A 27,590-nucleotide genomic window follows, 5' to 3' on the forward strand; every position below is an offset into this window, starting at 1 on the left:
GTGAACTGACTTTGGTGCGAGCTCATTTATCAATTTCCTCTAATGAATCGTCATTTTTCTCTGTTCTCCGTATCATTTCCCTCTCTTGTTGCCCCTGGAGCATTGTGGGAATTCCCTCCTGTCGTGGCGTACAGTTCTCCCTCTTTATCTACTTGCATTAGTGTCTGAACAAAACTATTCAGTTTGAATTGTAATTGTTTTCTGAGAAAAAGCAGCGTTGGACACCGACGACACTTGTGTGTATGTACAGTGTGTGTGTGCGTGTGTGTGTCAAAAGAACTTTGACAAACAGCTCCCCTGTTTACCATGGCGACGCTGTGGCCTGTGTTCTCCCGTCTCTACGGTAACCGAGGCCCTGAGCTCTCTTATTGGCTCAGCCATTGAACTCCCAGCTAGAGACAAAAGAGAAGGACCTGGCGCTGGTAATTTCTTATCACCAAATCCCATTAGGCTCAGGGTTTTTCAGGGCTTTTTTTTCTTTTTTCATTAACCCACACAAAAGTAAAGTGGAAATCACCATAGCCAGTCAGCTCAGCTCCTACTGTGAGCCTGACTAGGGCCCCTAATAACATCACTCTGCTCTCGCTGCTGCTGGATTAATACAAGAGATACTCGCAAAAGGTACATTAATAGAATCAATCCAATAAGTGACAAATAAAAAGCTCGGGTTGTATTTTAACAGAGCAATACCTCATTATCACATTAATCCTGATACCTTGGTGAAAAGTCATTGTGAACAAATAAACAATGCTGATATGCCTCTATATTATGTCAGTGATACTGTTAATTAATAATTAATTTGTTCCTATACATAGATAAGAGTTTTATTTACCCTAAAGGGAAATTGCAGTGTTACAGCAGCAAAATCACACATAAGAATCAGAAAATAAAAGACTCAAGGACACTTTAAAGAAATAAAAACTAGAAACTGAAATAAAACAAAAAACTATTTTAGCTTCTTAAATGTGAATATTTTCTGGTTTCTTTACTCCTCTATGACGGTAAACTGAATATCTTTGAGTTGTGGACAAAAAAAGACATTTAGGGACGTCATCTTGGGCTTTGGGAAACACTGATCGACATTTTTCACAGTCTGACATTTATAGAACAAACAACTAATCTATTTATCGAGAAAATAATTGACGGATTAATTGATAATGAAAATAATCATTAGGATGCTGATGGGTCACTGCAAATGGATAATAAACGTTAATATATTTATTGTAAAGGTTCTGTTACTAACTGCTTTAGGTACAAATCAAGCAGCACATGTACATTTTAATTGGTAATAGGGCTGTCAATTGATTAAAATATTTAATCCTGGTTAATTGTATATTGTTCAAAATGTACCTTAAAGGGAGATTTGTCAAGTAATTAATACTCATAACAACATGGGAGTGGATAAATATGCTGCTTTATGCAAATGTATGTATATATTTATTATTAAAAATCAATGAACAACACAAAACAATGACAAATATTGTCCAGAAACCCTCACAGGTACTACATTTAGCTTAAAAAATATGCTCAAATCATAACATGGCAAACAGCTGTCAGTGTGTCAGTGTGCTGACTTGACTATGACTTGCCCCAAACTGCATGTGATTATCATAAAGTGGGCATGTCTGTAAAGGGGAGACTCGTGGGTACCCATAGAACCCATTTTCATTCACATATCTTGAGGTCAGAGGTCAAGGGACCCCTTTCAAAATGGCCATGACAGTTTTTCTCGCCAAAATTTAGCGTATGTTTGGAGCGTTATTCAACCTCCTTCGCAACAACAAACTAGTATAACACAGTTGGTACCAAAGGATTTATTAGGTTTCCTAGTTCCATATGACGCCAGTATCTTCACTCTAGCTTTAAAACTGAGCCCGCTACAACCTAAAAATCACAAGTTGCATTAATGCGTTAAAAAAATAGTGGCGTTAAAACAAATTTACAGCCCTACTTTGACATCCCTAATTCATATATTAAACCCAAATCAAAATTTAAAGCCAAGTCTTCAGGCTAACGTCATGATTTGTTTATTCACTGACATGTTGGCCAGATTAAATGTGTGATAAAGGAACACCAAAGTCACCTAGTTGTTGTAATATAATGCTATGCAGTTGTAAACATCAAGCAGGACTGCTCAACATACAGTACAGCTAACAAATTATATTATATGCATGTTGGGGCCTTTTTGAGATTAAACACCCAGAGGCCCATTAACAGCCAATTCAACCCACAGACATGAAATGTAAATTGCAAAAAGAGTGATCTTGTTCTTTTTACAATAATTACACTAACATCTCAAAATTAATGAGGTAATGGCTCGCCGGTTAAAAGCATGTATCACCTCTGAGGGAGTGCAGGGCCTTAAGTGCTGCTACCAGATCTCAAAATGATCTCGTAAGAGGGGAAAAAGAGCAGCTTGCACATTCAGTAAACTGGCTACAAAAATCCTGCAAAAACTCTATTTAACAGTGTTATGAGCCTTCTGAAATTTTGACGATGCAATAAAATAATTAAATGATTAAAAGAAACAAAGGTTTATAATGCTAATATATCATTTTCTCTAAAAAAAACTCTATGAACTGTTAAATTTCTGAATACCTATAGAGTCTTTTTGACATTTCAACCTATCCATCATTGTCATCATTTCAGCTCAGCACACCACTAGATCTGACACCTCTCATGCTGAATGGGCCTGATATACCTACAGCCATAATCACTGCAGTGTGTGTGTGTGTGTGACAGTAGGTGGTGGTTAGGTGTATCTGCTCGTGTGTGTGTGTGTGTGATAACCGCCTCTATGAAGTCGGATTGACAGACAAAAGCCTAATCGCTCCTCAGCTCCAGCAGCCAAACAGCTCAGAGGAAGTATTGACCCAAAAGCACCGTAATCCCCTTCACCTAACACGGGCAATTTCATGTAATACCTGTAATAACACACATTTAGCTCAAAGTAGTCATCAAAAGAGCGCCGAGCATCTGATTTTGAGAGGTGAGCCGTTTGAATAAGAGGGATCTGAAGAGTATATCAATCTGTAATAACAACATCGTGGCCCCGGACTCGCTTTTCTTTTCAACTCTCCTTATCGCCGCTCCCTTCTGAATCACTTTCACTCTCTTTGTCTCTCTCTGTCTAAATGTGTCGCTCACGTTGCTGTAACGCTTTCAGCTTTTCGGAGTTGTTTTAAAGAAACATATGGAGTCTCGCATGGTAAAGAAAAGCCGTGTCAAGTCGGGCTTTCATTTTCCTTTTTGTGAGTGTGTGTAAGTTTGCCGATCCTTCCTTATATATTTGACATTTGAAATGTCTTTGTTAGGCACCGTTTGCATACTTCTTGTCAGTTTTATGTTCTCTGCTGTCAGTAAAGGTCTTGTAGCCGCGTTCAAACATCATTTTATTAATACAGCAACACTGTTGAGATCACTCCAGAAGTAGCGCTATGGATACCCAGAAGGGGAGAATCTCACTAAAAGGTCAAAGGTTATCTACTCGTAACCCCTTCATTAAAACCCACTACATGTGGTCCCTCATCAATAATTGCATATCTGTGGGTTACAAGTAGTTCAGTTGAGTGATTTTCTTTTCTCAGACTGATTCTGAATCATTTTTAGAAGCATGAGGAGGTGAAACTATTTCACAAGAAAGAAAACCCTTTGAATTCTGTGCAGCAGAATATAGTTTTATTATATTATTCCTGTCTTATTGTCTTGCACGAACCACTGAATTAACAGTATTTTGGCCTCTAAGCAGCTAATAAAATATTGAAAACATATTTCAGTATGCAACATTTTTTCTCCGGTGAGACGTATAAAAAGATTTAGAGAATTTTAGTTTTTAGAAATATCTTGACTGTATTGTTTGTCTTGATTAACCGCACTATGAAAAGGCATCAGGTCAGACGTTATAGAAATAAAAACAAAAAGAAGCCCAGAGGTGCGGTGACTACCTTTTACAATTTTGGTAGTAGTTTAAAAGCAAACATGTCGGACGCTGGATGTTCATCAAACCTCACGGCTGAGATTCTTTCCGTCAGCGCTGTGTGTGTGTGTGTTTTGCTGCTGCACACAGAGTGTGTATAATGTGAGGCTTAGCGAGGAGAAGTGGTGCACACGATGGAGCACATGGTATTCTCTGTTTGTGTTGGGCTACGTACACACACACATAGCAGTAAAGATCAAGAAAAAAAACACTAAAAATGTTTTTGGAAAACATATCTAAGTTCACTCACACAGAGCTCTGGAGTTTGGAGACCGAATAATTTATTTCACTGACCAAATACTGAGTTATTATTATATATTGATGGCGTGAGAGATAAAATCATTTCTCACTGTTAAAGCTGTCTTTTTGTCCTCTAAAATTCAGTCCAAAGGGGCGTTCAGGATTCAAGTTGTGTACGTAAGCACAAGGAACGATGATGCATGATTAGTGTTGCACTTATACCGATACTAGTACTTTAAGAATGACAGTGTTTTATTACGAACCATGAGTTGCGTTGATGTGCAACCACAGGGCCTTGTGTGTGTGCAGCGCTCTGCTTTAGAGGACGCCATTAGGATGGGGGATCCCGTGGGAGCAGGCAGTTATAACTTTGCTGCTGGTGGTGCAAGCAGTCAAAAAAAATAAACTCTAGCGATAACCAGAAGAATGGAGTCAATAAATGAAGTTGAAAAGAAGATTAAAGCAGGTCATGAACCACAGTCCCGCTCTGAGCTGGTGTCTGTATCGGCAGAACTCCCTTAAAAAAAACAAGGAAATAACAGCGCGGCTCTAATTACCGATCAAATGTACCGATAACATTAGATTCACCGTCTTTTCTGAATCTGTTCAAGCATCTCCTGTAATTCGGCAAACACATAATCCACCAAAGATCAAGTATTAAAGTATCCCATAAATCTATTTCCTGATGTTTAGGGTTTTTGCCGTGGTAGCGTTTCAGTATCGGTATCGAAACATTTAGGCGCGGTGTCGTATCAAAGAACAATACACATTATAAAGGTTATTCAGAAAAATAGAGAAATCCTAGTTGCGTCCTTTCTGATATTGCCTCTAAAGCAACTTTTACATGACTGTACATTAATTTGTCTTCAGTTCAAAGCAACTTTAGAGTATTACTTTAAAGCAAGACAACTTAACTTTTGAAACACAGTAAGAAATATCACTTTCTGTTACAAATGAAAAGTTGAATTCGCAAGTAATAAAACACACATGATCAGTTTTACTGCTGCAGTCTTATTGGTCTGGTATTGTTTGTCTCACACACACACACCTACCATCATCATCATCATCACAGCCTCAATCATTGCGTTCACTCACACACACACACACCTTTTAGCCTGATTTGGTATTCATGTCACAGAGATTAATCAACCTTCTCATCCCCTCGCTGTAACACACTGATACACACACTATGTGTACCTGCATCTAGGTGTGTGTGTGTGTGTGCGTCTCTATCACCAATCTGCATATCTGCATATTAGCGCTGGACCATCCCTTTAATTTCCTACAGCGGCTGATAACCATCGCCTTCTCTCGGCCTCTTAGTCGCTCACACACAGCGCTCTGAGATCTCATATGAGTGTGTGTGTGTGTTTTAATACCATCAGTTCTTTATGTTGACACACACACACACACACACACACACGGGCATTGACATCCTATTGATTTACTTTCCTCTTTAATAAGTGAAATGATCTGTGAGATATTAAAAGGAATGCTGTGGAGAGCGGAGAGGAGGAGGCAGGAGGTCAAACAAGCTGTGGGAGGCGTTCAATGACTTGTGAAATAGCGTGCAGGCCATCACAGGGCACTGAAACTCTCCACCGAGCCGCAGGTTGAGAACAGTCGTTACATTTAATTGACAAACTTTTACATTGACTTGCTTTGAATCTGATGAAAAACGTCTCATAAGATCAGTTCTTGTTGGTGCTTCCCATAGCGTGGTAGTGATCCATTCCTATTGAGTGATGATAATGTCAATCAAACACTTGTCAGGAGGTAGGATCTATTGACACATGTTGGTGAAATGATTTGATGAGTATATTTAAGTATATAAAAGTTGCGGTGATTGGGCAAAATTCACGCAAAATTCACAGGGATTGGTTGAATTTGCGTTAATTGTTACGATCGCGACATCCTGGAGGGACTGCCTATTGTATTGAACCTGTTTGGTGTCCCCGTAGGTTTCGACCTCTCAGTGGTTTTATACAGCGGCACAAAACGACCCACGCCAACCGTTTAACGAATTAGCTCTTGAGAAAGCAGACTGGGATACGTTAGTCTGTAACATGTAGTTGGTATGTGTGATTTTTTTTCTCTGATTTGGTGATGAGCCGACCCGATATCACGCCAAAGTGCACCAGAGGATAGCATGTCAGTGTCGCGTTTTGCCTCGCTGAGGCGTGAATATTACACTACAAAACCACTTAGTTAGGGTTAGGCAACTTAAAAAACGTCATGGTTGGGCTCAAAATAAGTACATAAACTAAGTTAAATATGTACGGAAACAACGTAAAATACGGGAAACGCGTCACTAACGTAACTTATAAACAAAACACCAGTCTGGAAAACTGGTTTCCTGGTTGAAAGTCCTGTGTTTGTTGCGTCCATCCCCCTCTCCTCCCGCCTGCCATGAGCAGTCTTTCTCCCTTTTTATTCTGTGTCACTATATCTGAGCGTATCATATTAACGCAGATGCATTTACATCCCAGTCAGTACAGACTACATGGCGTACAAATGACACGCCTAAAGCAAGAACGGCGTTCTTATTGCACGCTTTTGCCGCATTATCGTGTCTTTCATGCAACTGGGCTGGATGAGCTGGATGTTTTGACTGATAAACTGATCTAATATTATATGGTGATGTGACTGTCTTTGCGCATTTTATAGGATTCATATATATAGATTAATGATGACTTTTTTAGGCATGTGACTGCAAAGTGAGTGATTGGATTAATAGCACGTGTAAATACGGGATGAACTCTGAGACAGATTAGATTATTATTAGTTAGACATAACTCATATATTGTTTGTGATTCTAACTGATGACCCCTAGTTTTATCTGTACTCCGACTACTAAATGCAACACATCCATCTGTACATCTTCGTAATCATTAGTCGACACGGTGTGCGTTGCACGCTCCATAATGTTTGCGTAGGTGTTTGTGTGCTACAGATGGTCACACAAGTGTTTGACAGCTCCACAGTAATAATTGCTTCACCTTAATCAACTCTGTGAGGTCTAGGCAAGTGGCCTTGCAGCAGCCTGTGTGTGTGTTTTGTGTGAGTGTGTACTGAGTCACACCACATCGTCAGGAGGCGAATGCTAATCTGCTATTTGCTATTATTCTGAGAGACCTTGGGTGAGACGAGAGGATGGAGGTAAAGATGGGGGGGGAGCAAGACAGCGGGGGAGAAGAAGCAGATAGGGAGGTTATGAATGAAGCCTTTTGTGTGCGTGGGTGTGTATGTATGTGTGTGTGTGTGTATGTGTTGGTAGTAGAAAAAGAGAGGTAGCACAAATTAGAGGTATGAGAGGAGAGGGCGCCTGCATGCGAGAAAGAAGTGAGGCAGTGAGAGGCGTCATGAGTCTGGCTCCCATTATGTACATCTGCACCTCGCCAAGGTCGCTGCGATAGAGAAGAAGAAGTCTGTTAAAGTCCTCCTTCAAGCAGAAATATGTTTGATCAAGTTTTTTTTTTATTTTACCGAGGACTCGGGTGTAATGGATATCCAGTCCGTGTGCAGGTTGTCGGTCACATTTGACTGCTGTTTAAAGTACAGTTGACTTTGGTGTAACGGCTCAGTTCAAAGCTCCCTGGCCAATCAGAAAGGCACTTGAAGCTAGTTTGTGAACGGGAGTGTGACTTGTCAATCCTCAGCGATAAATACTAGGGCTGTCAAAGTTAACGTGTCAACGCAAATTTGTTTTAATGCCATTATTTTCACACATTAACACAATCAATCTTTCCGAGGTTGTAGCGGGTTTTAAACCAAGAGTGAAGATACTGGCATCCTCTGACACTAGAAAACCTAAAGAATCCATCGGTACCAACCATGTCATACTAGTTTTCTAGTGAAGGAGGCTAAATAACGCTACAAAGTTATACTTAATTTTAGCGAGAAAAAACTGTCATGGCCATTTTCAAAGGGGTCCCTTGACCTCTGACCTCAAGATATGTGAATGTAAATGGGTTCTATGGGTACCCACGAGTCTCCCCTTTACAGACATGCCCACTTTCTGATAATCACATGCAGTTTTGGGGCAAGTCATAGTCAAGTCAGCACACTGACACACTGACAGCTGTTGTTGCCTGTTGGGCTGCAGTTTGACATGTTATGATTTGAGCATATTGTTTGATCCCATGTTGATAAGAGTTTTAAATACTTGACAAATCTCCCTTTAAGGTACATTTTGAACAGATAAAAAGTGTGCGATTAATTTGTGATTAATCGCGATTAGCTATTTTAAGCGATTGCCAGCCCTAGTAAACACTTAATGAAAGGTGATATATCTGCCTTTTTATGCTTTTTCTTTATCCCTGCAACTTTCTTTTGTTTGTCTCAGAGATGAGCATCTGTGACGTGTCCTGAAGGCTAAAACAGAAGAAGAGAAGTCTGGGGTCTGGACTAGCTGTCTGAGACTACTGTCATGAAAATAAAGAGATTTAAAACTCCGATAGACTTGTAATGACGGAGCTCAGGGCCGCAGCAGAGAGGGAACCAGACAGTGCTGTAGTCTAGGCCAAAACTGAGACAAAGCCACAAAAAGCTCCAGTAGATTTAATTTACTGAAATAAGTTTCAGCCTTGGAGTTGGCTTACATAAATTACAAGTGACTAATAAATAAAGGAACATTAAACCTGCAGTAGGCAGTATATTTTTGGCATCATTGGGCAAAAAATCCATAATAACCTTTCAGCATATTGTTATTCGAGTGTTCTGAGAGAAAACTAGACTTCTGCACCTCCTCATGGCTCTGTTTTCAGACTTTAGAAAATGTAGCCCGTGACGGGAGACTGACAATCACAGGTCATTTCATTGAGAGAGCGTTCCTATTGGCTGTTCTCCGGCTGGTTGGCGGTGCTTGGTATTTCCTCAACAGATCTCAACATGGCAAAACCCCTCCATATTTCCCCTCACTAGTCAATATCTCCAACAGTAACGCAATTTACATTCTAGCAGATTCATTAGTAGGGTCATTCCTAAAGTACACACCTCTTTTGCTCCTAGTGACTGGAATGAGTAAGAAAATATGCTAAAACTTCACACCCTCATTATGTTATACCCTCCTTTAATAACTCAATACAACAATAGTTTTGTTCACTGCACCTGCTTTTCAATTTGCCTCTTTCGAACACAGTACATATACATATTTATTGCTGTATATATGTGATGATTTAATTTAGTCTAATGTTGTTTTACTGCAATAGTTGTACTTATGTTTTAATGTCATGTATGAACTTGCATTCTGTCGCTGCCTTTTGGCCGGGTCGTCATTGTAAATGAGAATTGTTTCTCAATATCTGGTTAAATAAAGATAAAATAAATACATTTTATGTGTTTCATGCAAAGAAAAGCTCAGCTCATACATACGCAACACTTCTGCAGACAAATGAGCAAAGAAGTTCTGACTTTAAGAGCATCTTAAACTTGAGTTTTGTGTATAAAAGACAAAGAGACAGGATTAAAACCTCTAAAAAGCAACGTCCCTTTGTTAATTCTTAGATTTGATCTGACAAAGGCCAACTAAAGAAGATCATTTTCCTCTTTTTAAGACTGAGGGATGACATTTCATCTCTGTTTGGTGCTTAAAACATGTTTCATTGATACCATGAAAGGAGATGTCGTAGCTGATCAAACCAAACGTGTCCTTTTCCTCTTTCTTTTACTAAGAAGTTCAGGTGTTCCTCTAAACTGCTTTACTTGTAGAAATCACTGAGTGAGTAACAATCATTGTGCTTTTATTTTCCTGTCTTCCAGGACATGCATCACACGGCGGCTTACACTGACAACAGAGACAAAAAAGAAGAAGATGAGACCTGACGCTGGCCATCCTTCCTCAAAGGTAAGAGATACATAAGTGTGTTAATCTGGTCAATGAAAGAGTGGAGGATTTCTCTCTTTGTCTTGTTTGCTGCCCCTTCTTCCTCTCTGTATTTAGTATGTAACATTTATATATTAGATAAATTTGATTAACATAAATCAGTTTGTGAAGGTTGCTCTTATTAACTGCTACGGTCACATGTTTTTATTGACGCTATAAGATGTTCCAATTTGAGGTGAAGCACTCGTACACATAACTCCGTCTGTTATTTATTGCAGAAAGATGAATATTAGTGTTGCATGGATTGTGGGTTGTAGTGCAGCGTTTAGTACAAATTAAAGTTCTGGTGGTCATTTTACTTTGACTTTAAAACGGTCAGATTTTAAGATAGGACGGCTTTTGTATCGATGAGTTTAGTTATATCTATCTGTGGTCATTCGGTTCTTGGACCCTCCCACTACCAAAAGTTTTTTTCATCTCTTTCAACCTTCCCAAGGCTGACACTCAGAGGGTGTGTGTGTCTATGTATGTGTGTGTGTCGAAGGAGCTTTCAATGACATAAACACTTGAGCTACCGATTCTGTGCAGAGGGAAATCTATAATGTTTAATACCAAGGTCAGAGTTATTGTTTCTCTCTCTCTGCCGGTACGCTCTGCCACAATACGAGTACTTTTCTCCCCTCGGTGAAGAAAAGTTTCCAATCAAACTGGCAGCTGAATGTGTGCACGCAGCACAGATGAGGTGAAGTGTCAATACCTCCATCTGCACCTTAAATCAGCAGCTCATAATTAGAGACCCTTTGAATAAGGGCTTCTCTTAGTGGTATTTGGATGAGGCTGGAATTAGTTTTGATTGATATAGGACTTCTGCTGAAGTGAGTTTAACCCAGAGTGCTTTGCAAACACACACTCACAGATAAGTAAGCTTTGAAGGACGACGCTGTTGATATTTGATAATTTTTCTTACTGTGAAAGAAAATCCTGTCAAAACACCTGCTTATTCCAGAAACTATTAAAAAACACATCAGAGTCACATCGGTGCACTTGGTGACACATTACGATGTCACTTTAGTTCATTATGAATCACACATACACCGACCTGCTGCATTAAATAATCACTTGAGCACCAAATGCGTAGAAATTGGAAATGTAGCTTTGTGTCCATGTTCTGGTCAACTAGTCTTTTACCTCCCTGAACATGATCAACTTTAAACCATCTTATTTATTTTATGAATGAAAATAGAAGACAACTAGGGATGAAACTAAAAATCATTTTTATTATCAAATAATCTGCTCGTTATTTTCTCAATCAATTAATAATTTAGACTATTTAATGTTAGAAAATTGTGAAAAAAAGGCCATAAAAGTTTTCTAAGAGCCCAAGACAACATCATCAGGTTGCATGTTTTATCTAACAACAGTCCAAAACCTTAAGATATTTAATTAATGATCATATATGACATAGATTGTATCAAATCCCTACATTGATTTAAGAAGCAAATATTTTGCATTTTTGCTTGAAAAGCACAAAATAGACTAAATTTTGCTCCGATCGGTTAATCGACTAATTGTTTCTGCTCGGCAATAAAACAGTAACTATTTTGTTTTTGAGACAACTGGCAGTTGAATTAGTTGCTTCTCGTATTGTTGCTTTACAGACGCATTTCATGTTTTATTATGTTACACGTAGAGACCTTGAATTTTACATAATTGTTCATAAGACATAGTTTTTCCTCTGTAAATCACTATTTTGTTATTCATAAGAACGAAAGAGGAAGAGTTTCTTACTAAATGTCAGATGAGTTGAGGTGCCTTTTTTTTGTCTGATTGTGCATCCTAAATAAAAACAGACTTTACTAGATGTGACAAATAGTTTCACTCCTTTTTGAATGTATAAAGGACGTTTTAGCTTTGGTGCTACTACTTAATTAAAAGTGAGCAATGACCACAGCATCAAAGAAGATGCAGGCATAATAGTTTATTGAATATGACACGTATGGGTTATGACTGTTGGAGCACGATGTCTGCTGCAGTGATAGTAATAGACGTATGACAGGAAGGAGTGGTTGAGGTGTTGTCCTGCTCCTGAACGTCTGCTAAATTATCTCCAAGCCACAAGCGAGGACCATCAAATGAGATGAGTATAACTGTTCCATTTGGTGGCTCCATGGTCCATTCCAGATGTGTAATCAACAGGCGGAGCTAGCAGTGTGTGAATGTGTGATTTTATGTTCCCTAAAAATACGCTCATGTTGTCTGTCAGACTGAAAGAAGCTGTAATGGACATCTTATCAGTGCAGAGTGACAGTGTGTGCTACTACATAGTACGATGTGTGTGTGTGTGGCTGCTGACAGCACAGTGATGAGATGATAATGTTCTTCATGCTGAAGACAGACAGACAGACAGACAGCATGATGGACACGGATGTCTCTTGCTCTTATCCTAATCATCTGTCCAGTTGGACCGGCTGAGCTGTGACGCTCTGCAGTCTTCACCTAGTCAACCTAAATACCTACCTGACACATACGGAAGGTGTGTGGAAGGATGTATGAAAGAAACGGAAAAATCACATGATGTCAGATTCAGATCATAAAAACTCTGAAAGTTTGACCCACACTAGGAATGAAAAGTCAGGATCCCTCGCTCTCAGCTAACCCCATTCTTTTATAAAAATACTAAATACCTTTAATTTACAAACTCACCGTCTCCTTAGCGTTTCACTTTCAACCTGGATAGAGTCGAGCCAAGCGGAGTTCAGCGCCGTCAACCCCCCCGCCATTACTCCCCCCACCGTTGTCCTCCTGTCATGCTCTTGATGTCACTGCTTTTATCTCGTCACCCTAAGCAACCTCTCCATCTTATTGTCCCGCTGCTGCTATCTGCCTCTTTGTCGCTCTGATGAGGGTCAGCGGGTCAGCTGGAGGGCTTGTCATTAGCGGGGAGTGTGCACCTACATGTGCATACATGTGAAGTGTGTACACAAGATAATAAGGTGCTTTAATGACCACTGACAGGAAATTGGAGCAGAGAGGGAAAGTAGTAGAGCATAACGTAAAAAAAAAAAACATAACATTATGTACAATGTGTGCAAAATATACGTATACTTGAAATTATAGCAAATACATGTATGTTTATTAAGGCTGTAATATTTAATCGCAAATTAATCACATTTTTTATCTGTTCAAATTGTACCTTAAAGGGAGATTTGTCAAGTATTTAATACTCTTATCAACATGGGAGTGTACAAATATGCTGCTTTATGCAAATATATAAATATATATTTGATATTAGAAATCAATTAACAACACAAAACAAAGACAGATATTGTTCAGAAACCCTCACACGTACTGCAAAATATGCTCAAATCATAACATGGCAAACTGGTTATTAAGTTATGTTATTATCGCATTAACTTTGACAGCCCTAATGTTTATGAAACCGAATCCAGGGAGTCTTGCTGGATAAATCATTCCCAAGTAGTGCAGACAACTATGGAAAAATACTAAAGCGCTTCATCTTCAGGTGAAAATACATACATGTACTTTTACCTGCCTTACTAAAGAGCACCTGTCATGTGAGCCACGAGAACCAAGCAGCGCTTCCTTCCTCTGTTTTAAACATACTGTAAATTTAATAATGACAACATGCGTTAAACAAAGAACAGACGTTTTGAGAATAGGATGGATATGAAAGTAAGTCCTAGTATTTTGTCACTTTAGGCTGCTTTAAACATAAATCACTACTGAGAGATGTGCCACAATGTGAAAGTGAAGTCAACCAACACAAACTAAATTAATCCAACAAATTTAAAATAGAAACTTTTTGTTCTTTTCTTTTTATTAAACACAAAGTGTTAGATTGAATGGCAGTCACGTCGCGTAAAAAAGGCCTTAAATATAACATAAATATTTAAATATTCAACATGACCCATTCTGAGTTTTTAACCAAGAGAGAGAGTTGCCTCGAAATAACCACAAAAACAGGATTCATATTACATTAGATTTAATATTGAATTAGTTTTTAAGAGACAGGCTTGCCGTCCGACTAATCTTAACCACGAGACACTCGAACTTCAACAGAACACGAATGTGGAAGACATCACGGGAAGAAGTTATTTTAATGCTATTTCAACAGCTGATTTCCTGGAAGAGCGGCACAAAAACCGCACCGAAATTAGCTTTTAAAATGTCACATAAATGTGGATATTTATAGTTGGTGTTTCTTCCTGACGCGTGGAGTAACACTGCCAGGCTTTTCCTTCTTTCTGTTGCCTTCTATGCTGACCAGTTTCTCTCTCTGTCTGTCTGTGCTTTATCTCTGTCAGCCCAACAATAGGCACCAATAGGAAAGTGCTGATGTGGTAAACAAACAGCATCCAGAGCTGTCCACCAGCCTCCCAGTTTAACATCTACTGCTCTCCTCTCTGGGTACTTTTCTATCAGCAGGGAGCCTGTACGATATTAGAAATATAAACTTATTTACATATATGAATTTTAACACATGTATTGAAATGAAACTAAGAGATCGAGTGTGTTGGTGTGTGTGTGCTGGGTATTGACCGTGCGTCTATAGCGTATTGTGCTGGCTGGTAATGAGAGCTGCTCAGCGTGTGCAGCTACCGTCGCTGGGCCTGTTTGTTTAGGTGCTGCTGATGTTCTGCGCGTGTGTATTTGCATACATGTGTACACATGCGTGTGTGTGTGCGGGTGTGTTTGGATGCCACTATTTGTTCAGCTTCGCCTGCTTTCTCAAGGTTGCCTCATTGCAGCCAGGAGACGAGCATAATGGTGACGGTGTGTGTGTGTGTGTGTTTGCCTCGGGGAATAGAATCTAGAGTAAACACACGTGTCCGTCTCTTTCCCAGGTGGAGTTGGATGAATGAATGGGCCGACAGTGATATTGACAAGCTGAGCCACTGCTCATGTGAATGTGTGTGTGTGTGTGTGTGTTGCTCTAATACGTGAAAGCAAGGGAGAGAGGTTCAAGGCCTGTACACACTATTCTCTATATCACCAGCAACAGTTGTTAGTTCAACTAATTAAATATCCATTAATAAGAGTTTTGAAGACCATTATTGATTTTTTTTTTTTTTTTTTTTTTTTTTTTTTTTTTTTTAGGGCTGTCAATCGATTCAAATATTTTATCTCGATTAATCGCATGATTGTCAATGATTAATCACCATTAATAGCAAATTAAACACATTTTTTATCTGTTCAAAATGTACCTTAAGGGAGATTAGTCAAGTATTTAATACTCTTATCAACATGGAAGTGGACAAATATACTTGCTTTATGCAAATATATGAATATATTTATTATTGGAAATCAATTAACAACACAAAACAATGACAACTATTGTCCAGAAACCCTCACAGGTACTGCATGTAGCATAAAACAATATGCTCAAATCATAACATGGCAAACTGCAGCCCAACAGGCAACAACAGCTGTCAGTGTGTCAGTGTGCTGACTTGACTATGACTTGCCCCAAACTGCATGTGATTATCATAAAGTGGGCATGTCTGTAAAGGGGAGACTCGTGGGTACCCATAGAACCCATTTTCATTCACATATCTGGAGGTCAGAGGTCAAGGGACCCCTTTGAAAATGGCCATGACAGTTTTTCCTCGCCAAAATTTTGCGTAACTTTGAAGCGTTATTTAACCTCCTTCATGACGAGCTAGTATGACATGATTGGTACCAATGGATTCCTCAGATTTTGTTTTAGTTTTTGTTTTTTAACGGAGCCCGTGTCAACCTCCGAAAGATCGATTGTGTTAATGCGTTAAAGAAATTAGCGGCGTTAAAACGATATCGCGTTAACGTGTTATTGTCGCATTAACTTTGACAGCCCTAGTCATTTCATATCTCTAACAATATCTATCATCATCTAGCATGTTCTCTGGTAGTTCAATACAAAAATATCTATATGAAATAACCACAAGTTAAAGCCTATTTGTTATACTCCTGTGTGAATTAAATACTTGACAAATGAAAAGTATTTTCTCATTTAATTAAGAACTTTAGTGCAAAATGAACATAACGGTTTCAAGTGAAATTATAGAGAGAAAAAAGGAATAAAGATAATATGTCTTTGTCTTATAAATGGAACGTAAAGTCTGATCAAAAGAGCAAAGAGCTCGCTGTTCAACAACAAAACAAAAAGTTGCTTTGTCTCACTTTATTCACCGTTAATCACATCGTGAATCAATTAACAATATCCCATGTAAAATAAAAAGCTACAAATATTCAGAATCACAATAATTGTCTTCCTGTAACATCACGTTAAAGAGTCGACATTAGAATAAAAGCAGTCTACTCTGTCATAAACCAGACTGCTTTAACACAACGGTGCTTAGTTAAGCTTACCACATTTTAGTAAGACTTTAACATTTAAAATAGATGTTAAATGATGAATTCTGAAATCAGAAGATGTCTGATGTTGACTGGTGTAACTAACAGCAGCATGTTGTGTTGTTTGCATAGAGAAGTTGCTTTTGTCCCTTGAACCATTTGTCAGTTTTAAGCTGAGAGCAACAAGTCAAAGTTGAAGCAGGAAGTCGGTCTGTAAACTGTGAGTCTGTCTGACTAGTTGTCTGACTGCTTGTGTTTCTTGCCCCATTTTACATATTTTTAGTAACTTTGCTGTGTTCCCAAAGTTTAGCAGTAAACTTACTGATAGAAAATATGACCAAACCTGTGAAAATAATAACCTGGAATTCTCCTTTTAAAGGGGCTCTATGTAAGAATCAGAAATTGCTTGTTAACAGTGACACCTGTGGCTCTTAAGTCAACGACGTCCTGTTGCGCTCGCACTGCCGACACACGCAAGACTGAACGTGACTGACAGCTAAAACCACATTATCACTATATATTTCACCTGTCCAATAGGAACTAAACCAAACGAAGGTCCCTCCATGAATCGAAGGCCCGGCCGATGTCGATCCTAGTTTTCACCCGACGTCGGTCACTTTCCTGTTGCGGTGGGGGCGGCTGGTCATTTGATGGCGTTAGCGGACTCCATTTCTAACCGAACGTTCGCTGTCGTTACACACCTGTTAGCCCGGTAGCGGAGCTGAAGAGAGTAAAGGCACTCGCGAGCTGGAATGACGTCACATCCGTTGGATTTTTCTGGGAAAAAACTGTATTAAAAGCAGTCTACATGCTGATAGAGGAGACCCAGAAAGTTGTGAACAGACGTACATACAGTCCCCTACAGTAGTGTAATCTATTTGTGTACGGACAGAAGAATATGTACTGTACTCACTGTTGTCAGTCATTGCTGAAGTGCTAAAGTGTTAACATGTTGCACTGAAACCAATGATCTGTTTTTGATACATTTTCTTTAGACAATCTCTCAAAGTCCGACGGGGTAAACGGGGACACGAGAGAGAGACAGAGAGACGTGATGCATCGAGCTGCTGTGATAACGTCTCTCTCTCTCTCAGTCTCTCTGTCTCTCTAAAAAGAGAGGGATAAAGGGCCTTTTCTCCATTCCACATGCCAGCCAACTCCCAGCGGCCTCTTTGTTGACACAGCCGCCACAATGGGAACTAAAGGCCTCCCAATGCCTCCCATTATGAGCCTAACCCAGGGCCCAGTCGCTGCGCTGCAGGGTTATCCAGTGCAGGCTGGCCGGCGTTGGCCAAAGCCCCCTTGAATATTAGCCTGGATATATAAGACCCCCCCCCGCCCCCCCCACGCCGCCCCCCACTGCATTGTTCAGCGTTATTCTGCTCCCACAATGGGACATCACACTTTGGAAGTAATTTTCAAAAAGGGGAAGCCGATCAAAAATAATGGCACTTATTGTTTCTCTTTTGACACACATTGGTGAGCGGCCTGCCCCTCCCTCGTCCGTCGCTTTCTCTGGCCGTGTAGCCCTAAACCCCGGGGTTCATTCACGTCTATTATACGGGCAAATTAAATAAAACCCAGTATGGGTCGGAGGGGAGCGGAGAGCCACGCTGGCCGCCGGCGGTGGTGTTGGGAGAGAGTCGGGGATGGGAGGAATACAAGGGTTTGGCAGGAAGGGAAGCAGACAGGCCAAGGTGGAGGGAATTGGGAAAAGACATGGCTGCTGAGGTCAGCCACTTATTACAGCAAGTCTTCAGTTTTCTGCTGTCGATGGACACGTTGAGTTCTGCAGGAATGTAACTAAAGATGTGACGCTGTGGGACCATCTCTGTCACCGCTAGGCCGAGACGATGGGAAAGTAAATAAATGCATCTGGGAACAATCTTATGAAGAGTAATGGGAACATCACTTGGAGGTTGTACGCTTGGTATCCATTTCTTTCTCCTGCAATGCTCCAACTAAAAGGAACTAGAGAAACAAGTGTAGAAATGACAGCGCTTGGATATATGGATGGATATATCTACTGCTTTCTCCCATGGATAGATGGATGCCTGGTAAAAGGAGGGAAGGTATGTTGCTGCTTATCGAAGAGGGGAGGGCCCTTTGAGGGATTACGGTGTGTGTTAGACAGGTGGTTGAGGTTCACTGGCTGATGATCCGCTACATTTATAGTCTTTATGGTCTTCCTGTGAACCTAAAGCTGAAAAATGTCATCTCAAGTTAGCGCTGATGCTTTTGAAAAAGCAGATGAGTTATCTTTTGACCGTGCCGCAGAACAATGACTTCACTACATGTGCACAGAAACTATAAAAAGGCTTCATTTGAATATTGGTGGAGATAACACAGCAGCCGCAGTGCCCTGCTCAGAGCTACTATACGACTAGCGTCTGCAGCTCCCGACCTGATTGGATTCACATGAGTATGCATGAATAGTTTTAATATCATAATTGGTGTCTTTATTCTTGTTTCAGTGGAGATGTTTAACATCCCATGATGATCTAAATGTTGGTCCAGAACACTTACAAGACTAAAAAAGTTGTTACTCTTTCTAGAAAGCAGTGGTTTTGGTGATTGGCAGATCAAAAGACGTCTAGACTTGGTTCCTATAGTAACTTGTTTTGTCTCTGACCCTTTGCAGCCGAGCCATGCCTCCTAGTGACCCCTCGTGACAGGTTGCACATGACTATGAGCTATGAGCGGTTGAATTAGAAGAGGTAGAACTCTACCGCATTTGAGAAAAGTCTGAAAAAAGTAAATAATTTTGTGCAGCATAGATGTTCTTTCCCCCTCCGATTAATCATGTGACCAGACCCACAGGCTGGAAAACACTAGTCTAGACTTCTGATCAAAATGTATTGAAAAAAAAGCGAGGTTTGGAGACGTCTAGGTTACATATTAACTGTTGTTTCAACTGCATTTCAGCCCACATTTAAACCTGGAGCAGCTGCTGACTGCAGTTTGATATATAGTCTCTCAAATACTGTTGAAACAACAGTTATATGTAACCTAGAAGTCTAAAAAATACAGTTTTTACGTTGATATCTTTTGATCTGCAGATCATAAAACCAGCACTCATAGTTCTGTCTTACTCAAGTCTTAGTAATAATCCAGTGAGATAGATAGAGAAAGATAGATACAGTGCAGCTGCAGGATAGAGAGGAAGAAAGAAGAGAGGAAAAGGTGACGTGAGGGACAGGAATGGAAAGAAAGGAAGAAGAAAAGGTTGTTGAAGAAGAGGAGGAAAGGGCAGGTGGAGGAGCGCTGCTCTTTGAAAGCAGCAGGTCCTGGCTGGGAGCTCGACCCCATTTAGGATGAGCGAGAGACATCGAGAAGAAGTGTGAGAGAGGGAGAGAGAAAGAGAGAGAGAGAGACTCCTCAGCCCTGCACTTAAAGGCCCTCCCCAGGAAGTCCTCATTCTTCCCAGAGCCCGACACCCCCCACCAACAGCAGAGAGAACGGAGGAAAAAGCCCTCATTTAGGATGAGTGGAGGAGAGGAGGGGGGTCCTGATATCTAAACTTTCCCCTCAGCGGGATGGAGACAAATGTCAGCAAGAAGGAAAGCTTTAGTGTCTTTTATCATGTGATCTGGATATTGATTTGTGTGTGCAAAGCTTGTAATCAACCCTGTCGACCTTTTCTGCATTTTTGAATTTTTTAAAATTCAAATGGAGCGATCTATTTGTCACTGATCTACGTTTCTTTAATCTTGAGTAGGACAAGGGGAAAAAATAGGGTTTCAATAAGTCCACTACATACAGTACAAGTCAATGTCAGTCATTTCTTTCATTTTCTGCTACTTTATACTTCTACCGCATCACATTTCAGAGGAAAATTTGCACTTTTTACGTGTTTATTTAACAGCTTTGGTCACAAGTTACTTTGTAGATTTCGATTCTATATCCAAAACACTCATCTTCTCACCATCTTATAAAGTAGGATGCATTGTTAACAGATTAAACTACCCAACGGTAGTTAAAATGTGCTCTACCTCGACCAACTACAACATCAAAATGCTACGTACATGTTTATGCATCAGTAATAATATAAAACTTTTACTTTTGATACCTTAAGCACTGTACATTTTGCCCATATGTCTGTAGGATCTTTCACATGGTAGTATTGCTGGTAGTACCTGAATGCTTCTACAGCTATTGCTGCATTATGATGCTTTTCTCTTAGTACCCGTGTGCTGGTATGTGCTCGTTACATCGTGTTCCTACTCTCCTAGTTTTGGTCGTCATTCTTATTAGTTTATGAAAACATTTGACTTGTCCTCTTCATTGTAGAGACACAGAGGAGACACTAGACTCCAATTTAGGTTGGGTTCATATTACTGGTTAGCAAAACACTCTGATTTATTAGTGATCTGGATGGAAGCAACAGTTGTTTTATAAATGTTATTGTCTCAGGGCTACTTCAAGGTTCAGCACGCCGAACAGTTGTAAAATGCAGAGTTCAGTAGTAGTGCAATGCAATGAAGTCGTGTTTGTAGTTGTGGCTGTTCAATTGTTTATACAGTAGTACAATACAATACAGCCAACAGTAGCCTCAGTAAACTTTCAGGCGATCTCCTGGTGATCTCCCTCCAGTCTGCTGTCACCTTATTTAGGTGTTTTTAAGTCAGTTATCTGTATAATACCTCCTCATTTCAACTCCACCAATCAGCCGTTCCTCATCCGTTGCAATAAGGAATAAATAGAAACAGGGCGTCCGACGCTTCGTCTCTCGCGGACAGTTAGTTCATCCCAATAGAAAACAATGCAATCAAACTGATTTTGTCACTAACGCTTACTAGCGTCGCATTGTGTTTGTAGCGTGCAATATGTCGGCTACACACATCCCGATACATTAGACCTCTCTGCGTTGTACACATTATATTCCGTCTGGATTTCTTTAGTGAACCCCAAACCTTAAAGTTGCGCCTATGCCCAAAAAATCCACAGCCCTTACTTAGTGCAAAGATACATTATTAAGTGTATCTGAGGCTTCAGCGATATATGTTAGACAAAAAAAAAGCTGGTATCTTCCAAAATCACTGTTTGTGTTGCTATCCCTCCACTACAGCTGGAAACGCTGCTCATATGAGCACTTGAGTGTTGTTTTAAGACGTTTTGAAAAGTTGTGAACCCATCCTTTAAATATCAGTACCGCAGGAGGAAATGAAGCAACAGGACGGGTTAGTTAGAAATTCTTTCTGACTGTTTCCATGTTTGGATGAACCTCGGCTGCAGCTCATAGAACTTTAAGCCCTGCAGAATAATGTTCAGATGTGTCCGTTAAAATGACCATGCTGCTGCTGCTGCTGCTGCTGCTGCTGGTCGTTGTGGTCGTTGTGGTGGGGGTTGTGGTTGTGGTTGACACCAACTACACACACAGACAGGGGTTGAGTGGGATCAGTTGTTCTTGGGCGCTGACACACACAGAGGTGTCAGCCCAGCATGTTGAACCTAGTTGACAGTCAGCTGTTTTCTCTGCTGTTGTGCAAAATTGGCAGAATTGTAGGTGTGTGTGTGTGTGTGTGTGTGTGTTTGAGAGACATGAAAATGCCCTCAGTCAGGCAAACATTACTAAAATAGTTCTAAAATAATTTTGCATGATGGCTTGATGTTTTCCTGTTTATTCCAGTTGACAGTCTGTCTTTGTGTCTCAGTTGGTCTTTTTTTTCGTAATTGTTGATTTTGTGCTGAATGTTTTGCTAAAAGTAGACAGAATCTTAACAGTGGATGAATTAGAGATGCTCCGATACGACTTTTTCCTTTCTGATTCTGGTACCTGAACTTGCGGTAGCATGATAAAGAAAAAATAGTTATTGTTATTATTAATTAAGAACTTGTTGGATTTTTCACTGTGAAATTTTGCCAAATGGCTGACAATTTCCTCACCCTGACTACCGTTACACTCTCGACTAGCACCACAATGTTGTTGTTTGCTATGTGACAAACTACCTGCAATCAGTTCTTCTTCGCTGCTCTAAAACAGTAGCTGCCATGATACATCCAGGGCGACCGCACAGTGAAGGAAAATTAATTTCCGGTTAAACAAGTTGATTTTTTCTGGGTTAATAAATGATGGTATCAGACGTGCATAGACTGGCGTACTCGCCGATACACGATCCCAAATTTTGGGCAGTATCGGACGCATTTCCGATACTGGTATCGGAACAACTCTAGATTGAATATTATTTAACATTTGGTCTGAGGTGAAACTGCCTTATGTTTGCAGATAATTTGCAAAGCAGTTCTGTGTTGAACTATTCTTTCACAACGTCGTATTAATGTTTGTCAGTTCTGTCATAGTGGACAAAAACCAGAGCCGCTGAGGTTGACTCAGTCTGACATTGTTGCTGGTTTTCAACACGTTTGTGTTGTTGGCTTGTTGTTAGTCAGACTCGTTCTGTTGGAAGTGAACTGAGGACCTTCGTTCTTTCACTTGCATCTGAGTTCATTTAAAACCTTCCCCTTTTTTGTTGGCAAATTGAACCATGAGCCTTTGCAAGTATTTAGTTTACACATGTATCGAATAAACCTTTAACAGCACTGGACAACATTACGTCTCAAAAGTAAAAGTGCTTATTGCAAAGAATTGCTCCTTCACGAAATATGTCGAACACAAATATTGATTTAATAATCAAAGTATTTTATTGTTGAAACAGATTCAGATGGCACTGCAGTACACCTGACCAAACCGTGACCATAGTGGTGTCAGATCCCAAAGCTGTTTTATTTTTGCTGGTGATTTTTATGTGTTGTTGTGGAGGGCAGTTAGAAATAATGTATTTAGTTGTTTAATTTAGAGGACTTGTTGTCAAAGAGAGGTTGACAATTGATTGTTTTTATCGCGAAATGTCATGCTACTGCATCTCTGTCTCGTCTGGACGTTGCCAGTCTTCAGGAATATAATCTCAAAGTGACATTTCTTTACTAAACATGCATAGTTGTATTACAGGTATGAGAGGGACGAGAGAAAAAGTTTAAAAATAAAACCACTGGAGGTTTTTTTAAGCTGTCCCCTGAGGAGAGAACATGTCATTTGAGTTTAAGGTGGCTTTGTTTGGTTGTTTAAACTTGAACTGAACAGTTGATTTTTAGGTAAACCTCTGGATAAAGTAGCTGTGGTGGAAACGTGTACTGTGCTGGAGTACATGTACTTGTTATGTGTGTGAGTTTGCATTAGCCAGACAGGTTGGATCACTGATGCTGATCACTTTGATGTGTTCATCATGTGTGTTTGCGTTGGCTGGGTCTGACTCTGCTCCCTCAGAGGGACTATCATTGCTGGTAATCCTCTTCACGGTCCACTAATCTGTTTTCGCCGGGGTCACTCCATCCCTGTCCTCCTCTCTCTACCTCACCCCCCCTTTCTCTTTTTCTTTTCACCACTCCTCAGTGGGGTTCCTCCTTCTCTCCTTTCCTCCTCCTGCAAAGGTCACTTCTTCATTCTTTCCTCCTTCTCACCACGTTTCCCTCCGTCCTTCCTTCCCCTCCCTGTCTAGCTGCCCTTCTCCCTTTCAAACCACTAATCTTATTACACAGACAATCAAAGCTTTCATGCTTACCTCCCGTCCATCTGAAAATCAAACTAATAATGAGATATTAGTGGCCTTCCCTCCTCACACCGCCTCTCCATCCACCCTTTCCTCTGATAATTTGACAATGTGAAGCTATGGAGGCCGACACCAGCTTCTTTTAGGGAGATATGCTTTCTTTCAGAGACGTCCAGACTGCCGCTCCGTACTAGCTCATTCTTGGAGGAAAAAGTGAATCCTCCAATATGTTGAAGTCATATCTTAGAGATGACCTATTCTTATGGCAAAATTGACACTATCAACAAATTGATATATCAGCTCACTCCTCCTTCCTCCATCTTCTCCTCTCCTCTTATATCCAATCATCTCCTCATCTTTTCAACCCTTCAGCTTACCTCTGCTCTCACCACTAACAAAACCACAATCAGATTTCTTCCCACCTCCTACACACACACACATAAACAGGCGAACTCAAACACGTGGTCTAATCATATTTCTTCCTATCTAGAAGCAATCAGTGATAGTGTTGGCTGCTCCCAAGCGCCTTGACAATGCTGGCAGAGAGGGAGGCTGCACATGCTCTAATTAAATTAAATGTGTGCGTGTGTGTGGGAGGTACAAATAAAATGTAGCTGCTGCATCAACGCTGCTTGACCTGCCTGTAGCAGATGGATGTATGATGTGAAGAGCTCAGCTGAAAGTATTAAAGGTCAAGGCAGGAGGTTGATCAGCGTTGATGCACATTAACATATCATTCGTCTTTTTTTTTTTTCAATTCTGTTTTAGCATTTCTTATATGTGACTAGTGTGTTCGTTCGGTCTTTACCGCAAACATTCTGCTAATTCAGGAAGACAGGAAGTTTATAGGAAATATGAAACAAATCTCAAAAAGCTTACTGGATCCTAAAACCCGCTCAGATCGTCTCATCTCTGCAGTAAAGAATAATCCCTCGGTAGTCAAAAAGAGTTTATTTATATAGCACATTTCAGCAACAAGGCAATTAAAAGTATTAAGACAAAGTGCAAAAGAAACACATTATGCAAGAAAAAATGAAATACATAAAACATATGATGGAAAAATAATATTAAAATCAGTCTACTCTAGTTTTTCAAATTCTCGCTTACTAAAAAATCAGTGCGTGGTAACTGTGGTATGGTTCAGGTTAGAAAAATATCCGGATTATGGCAAATAAACTAAAGGGAGACGGCTGTTGAGCAGCTTTATATGTTTTGTAAATGTTGGTCTTCTGTGTTTTCTGTCCAGATGGCTGAATGAACAAAAGGACTTGAAGGGCCGGGAGGAGACGAGGACTGGAACACGCATTTGGTGAGTAATCAATTCATTTGATTTCCAACTTAGCATCCTAGCCTTGCTGTTGTTGTTGTTGAAGATCTTGTTTTGGTTGTAGTTGAGATAGTAGTAGTATAGTGTGTGAGTGTGGTATAGAGTGTATAGAGTGTGGTAGAGGTGGTAGAGTGTGTAGCAGAGGGTAGAGTGTGTAATAGACGGTAGAGTGTGTAATAGACGGTAGAGTGGTAGTAGATGTGTAGCAGAGGGTAGAGTAGAGTGTGTAATAGATGTGTAATAGACGGTAGAGGTGGTAGAGTGTGTAATAGACGGTAGAGGGTGTAATAGATGTGTAATAGACGGTAGAGTGTGTAGCAGAGGGGGTAGAGTGGTAGTAGATGTGTAGCAGAGGGTAGAGTAGAGTGTGTAATAGATGTGTAATAGACGGTAGAGTGTGGTAGAGTGGTGGTAGAGGTGGTAGAGTGTGTAATAGACGGTAGAGTGTGTAGCAGAGGGTAGAGTGTGTAATAGACGGTAGAGGGTAGAGTGTGTAATAGATGTGTAATAGACGGTAGAGTGTGTAGCAGAGGGTAGAGGTGTAATAGACGGTAGAGTGGTAGTAGATGTGTAGCAGAGGGTAGAGTGTGTAATAGACGGTAGAGTGTGTAATAGGTGGTAGAGTGTGTAATAGAGGGTAGAGTGTGTAATAGACGGTAGAGTAGAGTGTGTAATAGACGGTAGAGTGTGTAGCAGAGGGGGTAGAGTGGTAGTAGATGTGTAGCAGAGGGTAGAGTAGAGTGTGTAATAGATGTGTAATAGACGGTAGAGTGTGGTAGAGTGGTAGTAGAGGGTAGAGGTGGTAGAGTGTGTAATAGACGGTAGAGGGTAGAGTGTGTAATAGATGTGTAATAGACGGTAGAGGTGTAGCAGAGGGTAGAGTAGAGTGTGTAGTAGAGGTGGTAGAGTGTGTAATAGACGGTAGAGTGTGTAATAGATGTGTAATAGACGGTAGAGTGTGTGGTAGAGGTGTAGTAGAGTGTGTAGTAGACGGTAGAGTGTGTAATAGACGGTAGAGTGGTAGTAGATGTGTAATAGACGGTAGAGGTGGTAGAGTGTGTAATAGACGGTAGAGTGTGTAATAGATGTGTAATAGACGGTAGAGGTGGTAATAGACGGTAGAGGGTAGAGTGTGTAATAGATGTGTAATAGACGGTAGAGGTGTAGCAGAGGGTAGAGTAGAGTGTGTAGTAGAGGTGGTAGAGTGTGTAATAGACGGTAGAGTGTGTAATAGATGTGTAATAGACGGTAGAGTGTGTGGTAGAGGTGTAGTAGAGTGTGTAGCAGAGGGTAGAGTGTGTAATAGACGGTAGAGGGTAGAGTGTGTAATAGATGTGTAATAGACGGTAGAGTGTGTAGCAGAGGGTAGAGGTGTAATAGACGGTAGAGTGGTAGTAGATGTGTAGCAGAGGGTAGAGTGTGTAATAGACGGTAGAGTGTGTAATAGGTGGTAGAGTGTGTAATAGAGGGTAGAGTGTGTAATAGACGGTAGAGTAGAGTGTGTAATAGACGGTAGAGTGTGTAGCAGAGGGGGTAGAGTGGTAGTAGATGTGTAGCAGAGGGTAGAGTAGAGTGTGTAATAGATGTGTAATAGACGGTAGAGTGTGGTAGAGTGGTAGTAGAGGGTAGAGGTGGTAGAGTGTGTAATAGACGGTAGAGGGTAGAGTGTGTAATAGATGTGTAATAGACGGTAGAGGTGTAGCAGAGGGTAGAGTAGAGTGTGTAGTAGAGGTGGTAGAGTGTGTAATAGACGGTAGAGTGTGTAATAGATGTGTAATAGACGGTAGAGTGTGTGGTAGAGGTGTAGTAGAGTGTGTAGTAGACGGTAGAGTGTGTAATAGACGGTAGAGTGGTAGTAGATGTGTAATAGACGGTAGAGGTGGTAGAGTGTGTAATAGACGGTAGAGTGTGTAATAGATGTGTAATAGACGGTAGAGGTGGTAATAGACGGTAGAGGGTAGAGTGTGTAATAGATGTGTAATAGACGGTAGAGGTGTAGCAGAGGGTAGAGTAGAGTGTGTAGCAGAGGGTAGAGGTGTAATAGACGGTAGAGTGGTAGTAGAGTGTGTAATAGACGGTAGAGGTGGTAATAGATGTGTAATAGACGGTAGAGTGGTAGTAGATGTGTAGCAGAGGGTAGAGGTGTAATAGACGGTAGAGTGGTAGTAGAGTGTGTAATAGACGATAGAGTGTGTAATAGACGGTAGAGTGGTAGAGGTGGTAGAGTGTGTAATAGACGGTAGAGGTGGTAATAGACGTGTAATAGACGGTAGAGTGTGGTAGAGTGTGTAATAGATGTGTAATAGACGGTAGAGGTGGTAG

The 27,590-nt window shown here is 40.5% G+C and overlaps 1 long non-coding RNA gene across 1 annotated transcript; it reads left to right on the forward strand.

Annotated features, from left to right (window-relative positions):
* The first annotated feature begins 444 nt into the window (after window positions 1-444).
* LOC119483473 lies at window positions 445-25,281 on the forward strand. The gene is made up of 3 exons (XR_005205690.1): window positions 445-621; window positions 9,977-10,061; window positions 25,188-25,281. It is a non-coding gene; the product is annotated as an uncharacterized LOC119483473 (long non-coding RNA).
* The last annotated feature ends 2,309 nt before the right edge of the window (window positions 25,282-27,590 follow it).

Source organism: Sebastes umbrosus, chromosome 24 (assembly GCF_015220745.1).
Source record: "Sebastes umbrosus isolate fSebUmb1 chromosome 24, fSebUmb1.pri, whole genome shotgun sequence".
NCBI lineage: Eukaryota > Metazoa > Chordata > Actinopteri > Perciformes > Sebastidae > Sebastes > Sebastes umbrosus.